This window comes from Delphinus delphis, chromosome 4, assembly GCF_949987515.2.
Source record: "Delphinus delphis chromosome 4, mDelDel1.2, whole genome shotgun sequence".
NCBI classification, from domain to species: Eukaryota; Metazoa; Chordata; class Mammalia; order Artiodactyla; family Delphinidae; genus Delphinus; species Delphinus delphis.
Window position 1 is genome coordinate 11,938,382 of NC_082686.1, and position 14,022 is coordinate 11,952,403.

Consider the following 14,022-nt stretch of genomic DNA (forward strand, 5'->3'; position numbering starts at 1 on the left):
CTGCTCTAGGTGCCTCATGTAAGTGGAATCATATTGTAAGCTAGTGACCAGCTTATTTTGTTTAGCATAATGTCCTCAATGTTCATTCATGCTTTAGCATGTGTCAGGATTTTGTTTCTTTTTAAGGCTGAATAATATTCCATTATATGTATATACCTCGTTTTGTTTATCCAGCTCTCTATAGATGGACACTTGGTTTGCTTCCACCTTTTGGCCATTGTGAATGAATAATGCCGCTATGAGCATGGTTGTAACAGGTTTTTTTAAATACGTGATTTCCTGCGAGGTTTGAGAACGAAATTTCTGGGCTCAAGGACCAGTAGCATTGGAATGGTTACTCCCAGCCTCTCCCTCTTCCCTCTCTCTGATTAAAAAGTCTTTAGGGACTAAGGAGCTTTGGGGGTGGGATTTCTTTCCTCCCCAAAAGAGGCACTATTCATTCTGTCAGCGACTCGACTCTTGCTTAAGTAAAAACTCACGTAGAAATTGGTCTTTTAGCAGGAAAACAACAACAACAAAATCCAAAAACAACAACCCACCCACACACTCATATCTGTTCGGGGTGGAACTGAACTTTTCTCTTCCCCAAATAAAGTAGAGATTACTCAGTGACCCTGGAAGTCTTCTATCCCAACACCAGGGCATACTATTGCAGCTCGTCGTTATCCCATGGCCAAATGGCATGGGAAAGAGGACCTTTTGGTATCTGAACCTCTACCATCCAATACAGTAACCACCAGCTACCTGTGCCTATTAAAATTTAATTATTTACAATAAAATCAAGTTATACGTTTCGTTCCTTGGTTGCACTAGCGTTGCTTCAAGTGCTTAGTAGTGGCTCTAGTGGCCAACTATTGGACAGCACAGAGACCATTTCATCATCACAGAGAGTGCTACTGGACAGTGCTGACGTTGACAGTAACTTAAAGAAAATGAGCTTCTCTACCATGGTCCCCTTTGGTGTAAGAAGAGGGGTGCTGTTGAAGGGCCTATCATAACGGGGACTGATTTCAGCTCTCAGAGCCCACTGGCCATGCTTGCTGATTTCAGGGCTGCTCTGTTCCGTTTTCTTCCACCAACATTCTCCCCACAGGCTCACTCTGGTCTCTGCTTCTGACCTCCAGCTTTGCCTATAACATCCTGCCCAGGCCTCAGGTTCAGCTCCAACATTACTTTCTTCTCAGAGTCCTGGTGATTTCTCATCTTCGTCCTCTCATCACGCCCGGGAGACCATTGACATCATTTTTCCCATAGCCTAGACTGTGTTATGTGGAGGACATCTCTGCATTGGGTTCTGATTGTTTTGAGGGCGGGAATCATTTGTTCATTTCTTCATCCTCCCAAAGCTGTGCAAGGACTGTGTGTCCCGGGGTGTCTAAGAATTGGTGTGAAACCTCTATGAGCTCACAGATTCATCCCTGAAATGTGCAAACTCCCAACAGTGCTTTAATCCAAGTTTCCCCTAGGTTTCATGGAGAGGGAAGGGGCCTGGTAGGACCCCTTAGCAGGCTGGGGGACTCACTTAGGGAGAGGGGAAGAGACCTCAGCAGGAAGGACCTAAGTCTCCAAGCAGAACTGTAAGGGGCAGGAAGGAGAGACACCAAGGAAATCACCTTGAAAGTTTCAAGTCTTAAGACCTCACTAATCATCCCCCTTTTATTAAAGCATCCTGTTTCCCAAAGCATTTCAACAGGCACTTGCATTTGATTTTCATGGGAACCGTATGACTGGGCATTAAAAAAAAAACCTGCCATAGATGGTGAAACTGAGGCTTCCAGAGGGTGGGAGGGTGGTGGGTTTCTGGGGTTGATAATGTGCCTTCAGACAGGACAGGCAGAGCTGCCCCATCGGTGGCCAGCTTCCAGAATCTCTCCAGCTGGACCAGGCCTCCAGGAAGCTGAGGAGGGGGCCACGATGGGGATGGTTGAGGACAGGGTGAAAGGATGGACGGAGGGGGCAGTCGATGCCAAGCCAGTATTGGGGAGTTGATGGGCTTCCATGTCCTAGAAGAGGCGGCTCCCAGGGTCCAGCCTCCATGAATCCTGCACAGCCCCCTCTGGCAAAGCTTGTCCTCGCCCTGAGGACCCCTCTGTCCTGTAGCCGAGGTGCCAGATTGGGGGAGACCCCAGACACCGCACCCTCTGGCTTCCTCCTCTTCCCACATCCAAGGTGGGGTTCTTGGGGCCTTCCTCTGCCAGCAGGAAGCGGAAGTGAACAAGAAAGACAGACGCTCGACCTGGGACAGTGGCCTAAACATCCCCCTCCATGGGCAGGGGTGCCCCGGGAATCAGAGATGGAAACACACACGTTGCTCTTCCCTCCAGCAGGGCCCCTCTTTGCTGGAGGTGTCCTTGATGTTTGTCTTTAGCCCTTAACCTCCCCAAATCTCTGTCTTGGGGAAGGAGAACTCCCTTCCCCAGCCCAGGACACTGTCAGTAGGACACTCTGGTCAGTGTGTATTAAAGTGCTCTCGGGTGAGCCCCAGAAGAGGGCTCCAGGTGGCCGTGTGGGCCCAGCATGGGCACAGGATTTGGCGCTTGTTGGTGCTGGTGACTTGGATGCCCCTTCTGCTGGACCGGAGCTCCAGCGGCATGCAAAGTGTGACAGCTGGCAAGGGCCAGCAAGCCATTATACCCCTGGCAGGGGCCCCGTGGGCCGGCTCAAGGGGGACAGCTGCCGTGGCCTCCCACGTTCAGGACATTCTTGGGGAGCAACTTGCATCCACCATAACAACCACTCTTGTCTCTGCCTAAAGGGGTTGTGTGTGTGTGTGTGTGTGTGTGTGTGTGTGTGTGTGTGTTAGTGACTCCTTTCACCCCAAGGAGGTAGGTGTGTCAGGCTTCCTTTTTCTTTCACAGAAACCTACCTCTCCTGCCTGTTCCCCCAGCCCTGCCGCCCACCCTTGCTTTGGATGGAGAAGCTGGAACTGTTGCAGTGACAGACAATGGGGCCCTGATGCCTTGGTGAGTGTACAGCACCGTCTACCCCTCCATAAGAACAGACAGGCGGCAAAGCCCCCTGTTGTCCCTGAAGAGACTGTCTTCTTGCAGAAAGCCAGCTAAGTGTAAAAGGTCGTCTTTGCTAAAATGTCCTATTGAAACTGGCTGGAGTTTAGACCTGTAATGAAAGAACAGAGTTCACTTTAAAGAGCTGCTTTCTTCTAAGAAGAGCAAAATTCTCTGGAAAGTGTCCATTACCCAAGAGGTGTTGAAATTTACACTATCGCTATGAGAAGCGGCCGCCCCATCTCACGCTTGCCCTGTATCGGCTTCCCCCATCCCATCCACACGTAACTCTTCCTGGCACACGGAAGACAGGGAAGGAGCTGCAGAGAGAGGGGCACTGAGCTCCTTTCTGGGTAGAGGAGAGGAGTAGAGAGAGAAGATTGGGAGGAGGAGGTGACTTACCCTTTGGTAAGTGTTCTTGGATGGAGCAGAGCTCCTTAGACACATTTGGTCCACTCTCACTTGGGGACCATCTGAACAGACTCTAAGTCATAGTTCGAAACAGTTCAGATCAAATAAAGATTCCTGCTGGGAAAATAAGAAAGACTATGCATTTTTGTTCATTTTCAAAAGGGAGTGCGAGTTAATCGAGTTGTTATGCACTGACGCAATGTTAATAGCTACTTACAATGTTATTTTAAAGCTTTGTGATGGTCACGGTTGTACTTCCTTCCAGTGTGGAAGGGCAAAGGCAGCACAATGTGGTGGTCTCTCTTCTGGTTAAAACACTATAGATTATCAAATCTAGTGGATGTGTTTTCCACATATTATAAGAAGTTTTATTCTGTTTTATCTTATTTATTTATTTTGGCTGCACCATACGGCATGTGGGATCTTCCCCAACCAGGGATCGAACCCGCATCCCCTGCAGTAGAAGCACGGAGTCTTAACCACTGGACCACCAGGGAAGTCCTCTGTTTTACTTTTAATAAATGTCATTTGGACCTGATTTTAATAAAGTTTACTACTTAAAAATTATTTCTGAGTCCAGATTCGTCCCATGCTACCTTTTCTGTGGAAAAACGTTAAAAGTAAGAAAAGAAATTAGATAGCCCCTGAGGATTTTTTCAGATTTCCTTTTAATAACAAAATCTTGATTTGGCTATTGGTGACATAACTCAAGCTGAGGGATAGATGCATTCTTTTTTCTGAAACCCAGGGTGATGTAACAGAAACAGAAATTTTTCACTGCTGCTGTGAGTACCAAATGCTGAAATTCTACACGTCACCTAGAGCTCTATGATCACGGATTTGAATACCTCTCACTGTAGATCTGCAAAGAACTCTTCCTTAAAAGAAACTTCAAATAATCATTGCGGAAAGCCTAGAAAAAGAGAAGTACATCTTTTTGTTTTAAAGATGAACGGAGGTATTTCCTGCCACATCCAAACTTGAAAGCCTATGGACAGAATTTTAGGCAGAGAAATGGAATAGAACTAACAGGGATCCTCTGAGTAAGTATGATAAGAATAACTGGGAATTAAGACACGTAGCACATATGCAGCTTGGTGTCTGAAGGGTTGGTTTGGGGCTGAACAAAAATATTCTCTGAGTCTCCCCAAAGTCAGTAGCCGAAGCCAAACGTCCCAAAGGCTTACGCTGACACAATGAAAAGAGACAATTTGCTTGGAAGGCTGTGGCTAATTTATAACACAATGTCCAATGTCATGGTTAGTTTTGTTGCAAAAATCTGGCAGTTTCAACCAGAGTCTCAGGCAGCCTGAAAAGATGCGAGCGATTCTGGCCACAGCATCTCCCGCTTGCTAGATGTTCCAAATGGTTCAAACAAGCCCTTTCATAGAGACGCAGGGCCAAGTGTGCTCAAAGGAATGAGGGAAACAAAGGTGGCTCTGAAGTCATTTCCCCGCACTGGGTCCAGCCATCCGGTTTCACTCTTTCCCCATTGAACGGACAGAATGCAACAGGAAGAGTGCGGATGAAAGGGAACAAACAGGCCGATGTGTTTGGGGAGAGAATGGAGAGAGGCCGGGGCACTGAGCTGCTAAACTTTCATTCTAGGTTTTCAGAAAGGAGTGAATGATGAATTATAGAAACCTGAAAGGTAATAAAATATGGGTCACTGAAGCGCTGAGGCCAAGTTCCTAAAACACCTGCAGAGACAGAAGGTTCTGGAAGTCACTGTGGCCCCGCGGTCGCCCAGGCAGACACGCTGCCCGAGGCACAGAAGGGGACTGTTCAGAACTCACCTGTTGTTTTCCCGTTGGCTTGCAGTCCTTCTCCGTCTGCAAGAGCCAGCGGCTGGATCTGACTCCAGATTAGACCACCGGGGGGAGAAAGAAAGGCAGTGTGGAGACTTCCCAGGGTGCACTTAAGGAGACTGGAGCTGGGAGGCCACCTCCGTCCTCTCCTGAAGGCGCTCTGACCTGGAAATATTAACTCCGGTGAAGACGATCCACGTTAAACATGCAAATCTCCTCTGCTGGAATATTCTAAGGCTTTTCTGCTCAAAGGCTCAACCTACTTATGTCTTACAAAGCAGAGTCCTGATGCCTGGATGGTGGAGAGGAGCTAGCCTGTAGCCTCTGCAAGACTCATTTGAGCCTCAGTTTCCTCATCTGTAAAATGGGAATAATAGTATTTCTCTCCTAGGGCTGTTATACAGATTAGAAGGAACTATGAAGAAGGTGCCTAGCCCGGAGCCTGGCACATAGTAGCTGCTTAGTAAAATGATATCAGTAGCTAATATTATTGAGTACTGACTACATGCCAGGCACCATGGAAGGACACTTATTTTATGGTTTTCATTCAGACTGAGGTGATGTCCCAGTTTTGTTTGCTTTAAGTGCCTGCTTTCTCTGCACCAAGGATATGGGGTTTTCTAGCCCCTTCTGTCCCTGTGCTCACTGAGCACCAGGGATTCTCCACCCACAGGGCTCTGCTTCAGAGACACTTTCCTGAACACACTGAACCAAAATCCATCAACAACTTGCTAAAGAAGCTATATAAACATGACCTCAGTGTAATCGTTTTTTTTTTGAGACAAATCGTTTTATTGAGACAACTGTAGTGCAAACTTCGAGGCCAGACGACCTGGGTTTGAATCCTAACTCCTTGTGTGACTTAGGTAAGAGACGTTACCTGTCAGTGACCCAGTTCCCTCCATCTGCAAAACAAGGATGAAAATAGAACTTAGAATTTCCGTGGTGAGGACTGGGTGAGTTGATACACTTAAGGCACTCTGCACAGCAGAATGTTAGCTGTTACAACTGTTTTATTAACCTCTGTCATGGACTAATTGTGTCCCTCTAAATTCACATTGAAATCCTCACCCCCAGTACCTCAGACTGTGACCTTTGGAAATAAGATCATTGCAGATGTAATTAGTTAAAATGAGGCTATTAGGGTGGGCTTTAATCCAATATGACTGATCCTTAAAAAAAAGCGGGGGGGGGGGAATTTGGACACAGATATCTGCAGGAAGGATGCCAGGTGAAGATGTAGGCAGAGATCTGGTGAGGCTCCTACAAGCCAAGGGAGGCCAGAGATTGCCAGCCAGTTACCAGAAGCTGGGAGAGGGGGTGGAACACATCCTTCCTCATGGTCCTCAGAAGGAATCAACCCTGCTGACACCTTGATCTTGGACTTCCAGCCTCCAGAACCGGGAGGCAATACCTTTGTGCTGTTTCAGCTGCCCAGTATGTGGTACTTGGTTACAGCAGTCCGAGCTGAGGGATACAGCCTCTGCGCCCACTCCTCCATAAAGTGGTGAGGCAGTCAGAGGGCAGGCTCTCTATATAGTCGGGCCACTGGGGCTCAAACTTAGCGTGTCACTTACAAGCTTATGAAATTGGGCAGCTTACTTAACCTCCCTGAGCCTCAGTTAATTCATCTGCAAAATGAAGCTTGTAATTTTACTTACATCTACCTCACAGGTACTTTTTTTAAATTAATTTTTATCGGAGTATAGTTGATTTACAATGTTGTGTTAGTTTCAGGTGTACAGCAAAGTGAATCAGTTATACATATATCCACTCCTTTTTCGATTCTTTTCCCATATAGGCCATTACGGAATATTGAGTAGAGTTCCCTGTGCTATACAGTAGGTTCTTATTAGTTATGTATTTTATATATTGTAGTGTGTATATGTCAATCCTGATCTCCCAATTCATCCCCCCTTTTCCCCCTTGGTAACCATACGTTTGTTTCTACATCTGTGACTCTGTTTCTGTTTTGTAAATAAGTTCATTTGTACCATTTTTTTTAGATTCCAGATATAAGTGATATCATATGATATTTGTCTTTCTCTGTCTGACTTACTTCACTCAGTATGACAATCTCTAGATCCATCCATGTCGCTGAAAATGGCATTATTTCCTTCTTTTTTATGGCTGAGTAATATTCCATTGTATATAGGTACCACGTCTTCTTTATCTGTTCATCTGGTCAGGGACATTTAGGTTGTTTCCATGTCTTGGCTATTGTAAATAGTGCTGCAGTGAACATTGGAGTGCATGTATCTTTTTGAATTATGGTTTTCTCTGGATATATGCCCAGGAGTGGTATTGCTGGGTCATATGGTAACTCCATACTGTTCTCCATAGTAGCTGTACCAATTTACATTCCCAGCAACAATGTAGGAGGGTCACAGGTACTTTATAAAGCGAGAATTAGATGGGTGTATGGTTCACAGTAATGTTAGCTGTTCTAGACCTAAACCTAAAGATTAGCTGTTCTAAACCTCGTTTGGAGGTTTCTAGAGATAGTGGAGAATGGAGGCAGAACTCTGCCCCACGTCAGATTACCTGGAGGTCTTGCTAAGTACAGATTCTGGTTCAGTAGATCGGGGTGGGGCCTGAGGTTCTGTATTTCTAAGAAGCTCCCAGCTGAATTGGAGGACCACACTTCGTGTGTAGCGAGGGCCATGATGGCCTCACCTGGTCCCATCTAGGAAAATGAAACTGATTTAAGAAGAATGTTTTTCGAAGCAGCCCTCTTTCCTCACGCCTGTTCCTTGGCGTCTCAACTATGTTTAGAGAAAGAGCAAAGTTGGCTTTGGAGAAAAGAATGAAGAAATGACCAACGATGCACATTGGGGAGGTGAACAGATACAGATGGCTGGACCTGAGACCTGGGGTTTTTTCCAGCTCCAAGAGGGTGTGGTTGGACGGATGAGACGCAGAGGGTGTGTGATGGCCTGGAACGGGGCGGGGAGAGAGAACGGGAGCCGGAACGTGGACCAAGCCCATCCACTGGGGCCCTAGCCCTCCACTGTTCCCTCTGCTGGAAGCCTCTGCCCAGGTCTCCTCACCATTGAGTTCTCGGTGCAGATATGACCCCTCAAGAGGCCTTCTCAGACCACCCACCCTAGTGGTGCCCACTCCCCGCCCGTCCCACTCTCACCCCTCCCTGCTTTCTTTTCTTCGTGGCGCTTAGCAGCAGCTAGAATGGCCCGGTCACTTACTTGCCCATGTATTTATACACGTCTGTTTGCTCCCACTCAAGGTGGGAGGCTGCACGGAAGTGGTGTTCTCTGCTGTATGTACCCCAGTGCCTTGAGCAGGGCTGGGCCCCTCCCTACTAGGTGTTCAGTGAATACGTGAATGAATGAGTGCAGAGGCTGAATCCAGACGGACTGGCCGAGTTCACCGCGTGCTCGCGATGTGCAGAGCGCTGTGCCCGGCCCTTGAGGAAGTGTGGGCTCCCTGCCTGCTAGTAACGGGTAACCCACTTGAGGGCGTGGGGTGGACACATCTGAACCCCTGACTAGCAGTGTCAGGTTACAGGGTGCGCATGAGCTGGGAGGGAACCGGAGCTGCTGCGGCTCAGAGCACCTGCAGCACCAGGATCTTGTTAAGTGCAGCGTCCGGGTCCAGGAGCCACGGTGGAGCCTGAGATGCTGAGATGCTTCTCTGCAGTCAGTGCCCAGGTGACGCCGACGCTGCTGGTCCGAGGATCCCGCTTTTGAGGATGGCGAGGCTTTACGTGTTTAGAACAGGAAGCAGGACCTTACAGCCGAGGCCTCTTGGAGGAGGGTTTGGTAAGGAGGCAGGCCTGGAGGACTGGGGCTCGAGAAGGGGACAGGCAGAGCTGTGGGACAGGACGGCGGTGGGCAGAGGAGGGGCAGATAGGGAAGACACCAACCACAGCCGTGGTGACACACACCCTCCCTCCGCAATCTTTTTTTTTTTTTTTTTTTTTTTGCGGTACGCGGGCCTCTCCAGCCGCGGAGCACAGGCCCCGGACGCGCAGGCTCAGCGGCCATGGCTCACGGGCCCAGCCACTCCGCGCCATGTGGGATCTTCCCGGACCGGGGCACGAACCCGCGTCCCCAGCATCGGCAGGCGGACTCTCAACCACTGCGCCACCAGGGAAGCCCCGCAATCTTCTATTTTTAAAGGCAGTTCGTAGAAGGATTGAGACACCAGTATACTGCCTTCCTCTGATCTGTCAATTAGTCCAAAACATATTTTCAGAAATGTCAGAACCCAGGGTTTCCTAGCAGGGCATCGTGGAGGTGAAAGAGCAAGCTCCGTGCGGGATGCTGCCGAAGCTGAGGGCGTGCGGGCAGGTGTCCTGCACCGGTGGTCACGTGGCCGGTTTTAACCAGCTGGGAAGGCCATGTGACCTGCCCAAAGACACCCTTGCCCTTATTTTATTTTATTTTTTTTGTGGTACGCGGGCCCCTCACTGTTGTGGCCTCTCCCGTTGCGGAGCACAGGCTCTGGACGCGCAGGCTCAGCGGCCACGGCTCAGGGGTCCAACCGCTCCGCGGCATGTGGGATCTTCCCGGACCGGGGCACGAACCCGTGTCCCCTGCATCGGCAGGCGGACTCTCAACCACTGCGCCACCAGGGAAGCCCTTGCCCTTATTTTTTGTTAACCATTTTCACATCTGTCATCTCATTGAGCCTTATGGTGTCCCTGTGAGGCTGGGAGGGCAGCTGCCTGTTTTGCAGGCGAGGAAACCGAGACCTAGAGAAGGTTGAGGCCAGCCTAGTCTCACTGGGTGCGGAGCTCGCGCTAAGACAGGGAGGAATTCTTCTGCTTCTTTCACACGGTGCCTCTTGCCTCGATGTTCATACATGTTAACATGCGGACAGGGTTGGAGACGAGCAGTTCTTCTATCAGAGAGAGCCTCCCAGGAAGTGTGTAGAACGATGAGCTCTTGGTCACCAGGATGGGACCCTGTCTAGGCTAATGGTCTTTGGGATGCCAGAATATTCTAGAATCCCCCCAGAGTGGCCTTGGCCTCCATCAGCTCCCCCCACCAATGGGAGGGAAATGCGTGTAGCCGTGGCAACTGGCACTGCTTCCTACATTGGGCGGAGACTGAGGTCAGGGCCAATTCCACGCTCCTTCATCCCCTATTATGACTTTTATTTCCCTGGCACATGGCAGCGGCTTGTGTGCCAATGAGCAGACAGGAAGTATTATATTGTGGTTAATGACCCTCGAGGCGAGCAATAACACCATTATTAACTCACTTGATTCTTCCCACTTTTAACAGTGGATCCATTTAAAGTGATGGGGGGCATTTAGGGCAAGTTTTCACTTGCTTTCATAAAGCAGGGACTCACCTGCATTTTCAGATACTTGACGACTCATCAAAAAAGTGGGATTCATGTACCCTTTATCCAAGGGAAGAATTGAGGCAGCTACCAGTCTTCAGGTCTAAAATCCTGGGGTGCTGAGAGTAGCAGGGACCGGGAAAGCAGTGCTGTGGGTACCAGCCCAGATCAAGACAGTAGCTTCTGTGGTCTCCTGTGCTGGGCGTGGCTCAAGCCAGCTGGGCTCCCCTCCCCACACACCCCTCCACACACACCCAGCTTCTTCCTGGTCTCCTCCACGGCTGCTCCTGCCTTCTCTGACTACAGTGGGAGCAGAGGGGTTGCTGCGGCTCCAGAGGCCCCGGGATACCCTCTGGGGTGCAGTTGTTCTTTGTCACCCCTTCCCTGTAGGCTGTTTCCAGGCCACCACGATAGTGTGGCCTCAGGAGCTGTTCCTGGGCCTCTGAGTTTGCACTGTACACATCACCCTTACCAGCACGCAGCCCAGACTCCCCTCCGGCCACTTCTCGCCAGCATCTACTACCGATTTTAATTTTTGTTTTCTTTCCCGTCCCCCTCTCTGACTCCACACCCCATCATGACACACAGTCGTTCAGCACAAGCCCATCCCCCTGCCCTCCTGTTAACAGAACTCACCCTCTTCCGATATACTTTTCATCTGAGCGGACCCTTGCAAACGGTCTTCTAGCCAAATGCCGCACCTGCCCCAACAGGACTCCTGGTGAATAAAACTCTGTTTATTTTATTACACGAACAAGAGATGCCAACTCTAGTCCCAAGAAAGGGAGCCAAGCAACACCCCAAACTGTGTCCACTCTGTGGGCGCTTCCTATGCTGGGGCCCACTTTCCCTTAATGTCCCCTCCTGCCTGTCCTCGTACCTAGCAACCTTCCTGGATATCCCTACCTGTCTCTTTTACGTTGCCAGGCAACTGGCCTTAGAGAGGTGGAAGGGGGCAAGGGTGACAGGCGTCCTGGGGTGCGTCTCAAACCATGTGGCCTCAAAACCCGGCTTCTTCTAAAATCAGTGAAAGAGGATTGTACCGAAGATAGGTTCTCGGCCATGACCAAGCGCCTCTGGGTGAGATTCTGCGCCCACCACGCACCATGCTGCTCCCTGTTCCTCCTGCTGGGATGCTGTGTGGGTGTTGGAAATACCTCCCCACGCTGAGGCTACGCCGTGGCTGCACACGTGTGGGAGTCTCTGTGTTCAGTAGGAGATGCTGTCTACTGGGGAATTAATTGATCATCCAGGTTACAGCCTGATGGTCAAACCTTCATGCTCCCAGTTCCCTGAGGTCATGGTCTGGACGCTAAGACTCAGGCGGCCTGCCCCATGCCCACACTTTAGGGGCCCCGCTTGGGACTTGCTCTGGCTGTGTCCCTCCTCACGGGGAGAAGAGTGTCCGGGGCTAAGGGCCTGTGTCCGCCCAGAGCTTGTCCTCCTTCCATGGCTGTGCGTGAGGCCTGCAGTGCAGGACGGAGTGGGGCTGGGGAACGGGCGGGATGGGATTCAGGCCTTGGGCCTTCTTTCCACTCTTCCTCCTGAGCCCCACGATGCTAGAAGCCAACCTGACTGTTCAGTTTTTACTTGTTTTCTGGCCAAATGACTAACACCGAAGCTCCTTCCAATGAATGCAAGACAAGATCACCCCAGCCCCCAATTCTTAACAAAATTAAACAGGTCAGGTCAGTCCTTCTCACTCAGAAGCCTTTGGAGGGGCTTCCCTGGTGGCACAGTGGTTAAGAATCCGCCTGCCAATGCAGTGGACACGGGCTAGATCCCTGGTCCGGGAAGATCCCACAGGCCGTGGAGCAACTAAGCCCGTGCGTCACAACTACTGAGCCTGCGCTCTAGAGCCCGCCAGCCACAACTACTGAAGCCCACGCGCCTAGAGCCCGTGCTCCGCAACAAGAGAAGCCACCGCAATGAGAAGCCTGCGCAACCGCAGCGAAGAGTAGCCCCTGCTCGCCGCAACTAGAGAAAGCCCGCGCGCAGCAATGAAGACCCATCACAGCCAAAAATAAATAAATAAATAAATTTATTTAAAAAAAAAAGAAGGTTTTGGAGGTTTCCCAGCACAGTTAGAATGAAATCCAAGGGCCCAAAGGCTCCACCCAATTCTGCCCTCGAGCTTTGGTGTTTTTGGAACCGGCTGCCATGTTTGAAGCCCTGCACTTGTGCCAGAGGGCCCCAGGCAGAGAGAGACCTGGGACCCCGTGGGGTCAACCTGCCTCTCGACCCCTGGTCCTGCTGTCCGTCCATGTCCCGCGCCCCCACCCCCCAGGCCCTGTGGACCTTCCTGCGACGCCCCCAGCCTTGTCCCCGCCTCGGCTCCATTGCTCTTGTAGTTTCCTCTCCTGGGATCCCCTTGCCGGTGTTCACACTTCTGCCAATTTCTTCTCCCCGCTGACCCCGTAACCACACGGTGACCATCACCCCTTTACCTGCGAGCTTCGTTTTCTTTCCTGTTCCAATTTATATTATAAATATTTTATAATATAAATATTTTTGTTTTCAGGACTGTGCCTGGACATATGAAGTCCTGGATAAGTACGTGTTAAATGAATGGACAGATCCCAGCCATCATGTTCCTTTATCACCTTCAGACTGTTTTGCTGTATAAACAGAGATCTTGCCATACATCTTTTTATAGATACCTTTGCGAATTTTGGGAGACTGAACATCCACGGTGGATATAGTAACTGACCGCTGTTGTCTCTTCTCAGTTTCCTGGGTTACCGTACAGCCTCAGACAGCCAGTGCCCGTCTGCAGCCAGCCTCTGTTTATCACTGGATGCCAAATCCTGTGCGAGGTCGACTCCAGCCTGCCGTGAAGGTGGCCACACATTCCCCTTTCCTCTGCTGGACTCGTGTAAGTCCCACGGAGAGGCAGGACACAGGAGAGCCTCCCGTTTCTCATTTTGGACGTCCCCCCTGGGCGGTTAGCAGGCTTAAGCAATGGCTCTCATGCTGCAAACTTCCTTTGTTCACTTTTGCACCAGGGAGCATTTTCCATCCTTGGCTGGATGATGCCATCGATGTGCCTCCACTGCCGGTGCTCCCGGGTGGCTGAGAACAAATCGCTAACCCTCAGGATCTTGAGAAATAATAAAATGGTGGTTTCAAGCCACTACATTTGGAGAGAGTTTTTCTACCACAGTATATCATCGAAACAGCTGCAAGCCCACAAGAGTTTATGCATAATTCTTGTCTGCATTTCCTAACTAGGAAAAATGTTTTCAGGGGCCTGACCCACCCCTGACCACATACAACGAGAAGAGCTCTCATCCCTTTGGGCAGAGGATGTGGAATGGGCCAGGTGTATCAGTATTAGGTTCCCCTGCATAAGATGGAAAACACAAGATAACAGTAGCTAAAATAAGATAAGTTTTTTCCTCTCTTGTAAAGGAAATCTGAGGATTGGCAATGCCAGGGCTGCTACGGTGAGTCCCTCTAGCTTTTTGCTCTACTATCTTAATATTTGG